This window comes from Episyrphus balteatus, chromosome 1 (assembly GCF_945859705.1).
Source record: "Episyrphus balteatus chromosome 1, idEpiBalt1.1, whole genome shotgun sequence".
Taxonomy (NCBI): Eukaryota; Metazoa; Arthropoda; class Insecta; order Diptera; family Syrphidae; genus Episyrphus; species Episyrphus balteatus.
In genome coordinates, this window is record NC_079134.1 from 49549666 (window position 1) to 49551502 (window position 1837).

General features: G+C 34.4%; 1 non-coding gene across 1 annotated transcript; it reads right to left on the reverse strand.

Moving 5' to 3' along the window:
* Positions 1-1269: 1269 nt before the first annotated feature.
* On the reverse strand, positions 1270-1434 carry LOC129907925 (U1 spliceosomal RNA). The gene has a single exon (XR_008771211.1). It is a non-coding gene; the product is annotated as a U1 spliceosomal RNA (small nuclear RNA).
* Positions 1435-1837: the final 403 nt, after the last annotated feature.

Sequence of the window (1837 nt, forward strand, 5' to 3'; positions counted from 1 at the left end):
ATAAAAAAAATGTCTCTAAAAGCGAAGGGGCTCCATTTCTGAAGTAAAACATAGCTTCCAAGCAAAATAAAAATGTAAAGGAACAAAATTTTCCAACAAAAAAATTTAACAAATTGTGTAGATTTAAAACCCCTTAATGCATACGAAGCCAAATATTGCTTCCGTACTTTTTGCCCTCCCAAGACCAGGCCAATAATTTTTTTTCAATAAAAATTGGTTCATAGCATACATAATAAGACAATCGATCAAAAATAAATTTTTAATTCCACTTTTCTTTCCAAACAAACGCAGTAATTAACACTTAAAGTATGAATATATTCTACACTTTCGATTTCAATGCACACGACTGATCGACTCACCTGTGATCATAAAATACACCTTTATTTTGTGTCGGACACACGAAAAAACTATCTCTATGGGTTCTCAGAAACACAAAGAAGAGTATTGTATTGAATCTGTACCATTTTTTTGTGACAGAGAAGAGAAAAGTGCATACAAATAGACAAAACCATATTTGGCTTCGTATGCAGTAGAAGGTTTTAAGTCGCCGAACACATCTTGGAACACAAATCCAGGGGTCGAACTACGGCCAACGTACGTTAACGTATTGACGCTTTATGTCTCTATCATTTTCTTCTAATTAAATAGAGAAAGAAATAGTCAAAACGTTAACGAACGTATGCCGTAGTTTGACCCCAGAGCTCCCGGCAAATGTTGAAGTGGGCGATGTCGAGTTCTTTAATTGGGGTCCAGTCGTCTCTACAGATGTAAAGAGATATTTTAGCTCCTTTAGAGCACTTTTAAGGGACAATCGCAGGCGCTTGTTAACTGAAAATTTTAAAAAACTCATGATTGTTCAAAATTACTGCAATTAATTTTTATATTTCATTCTTTTCTCAATAAATGCCTTTTTATGCCTTTTTGGGAGTTTTATTTTGCCTTTTTTTAAGTTTTTAGGTCCACAAGATCCTATCCCTGATTATGATGATAAAAATCACATTTGTTCACTATTAAAAAATGAAATTTATGAATTCAATAAAAGTTAAAAAAAAAAAAACAAATAGTACAATTCGATACACTTTTTTTTACTTTCGATACAATGCTGAAAGACGATTTTTCATCCCTGTGCTGAGTTCGTGGCCTTTCAAAAAGTAATGAATTTTAAAAAATGAGTTGTATCTTCTCATTAATGTGCGGCGCCAGCATAGATACAGAGTCGCCACAATCTTTAAATTAACAACTAATTGTATATTATTATTATTTCTCATGTCGGGGCGGCGCGAACGCCATCCCCGGCTACCAAAAATTACACGCACGAGTTATTCACATTAGGAACAATCGCAGAGGTCAACTCAGCCGGAATGTGCAATGGCCAAGCCTCACTCCGGGGGAACCGCCTTAATGATCACGGTAACCCCTACGCCAGGTAAGTATGCTTTAATCACCTATCATTTGGTATCATATATTTTTGATTACAAAAACCAACTGTGAATTCTAATCTCACAGAAAAAGAATCCTTTTCGAACATCCTTACAAAATAACAATCTTTAAAGGGATGTTTTCAACATTTGTTTTAGGGATGTTCTATACACATTATACAAATTTGTATGGAAGGTACTCTAGGGTAGGTAGAACAATACTTGATCTTTATACACTCCGCTTCAACTGAATAAGCACACAAATTTTCAAAGGTATTTTGTCCATTTTTTCCTAAGATTGAGCTTTCATGTAACATTTGATGATGTTTACAGTTAGCTTGCGATGTTGAGAAACCAAATCAGAAAGAATAATTCTCAAAGTACCGCTATTTTTTTTCGTGTTCTCTTAAAAAGCGTCC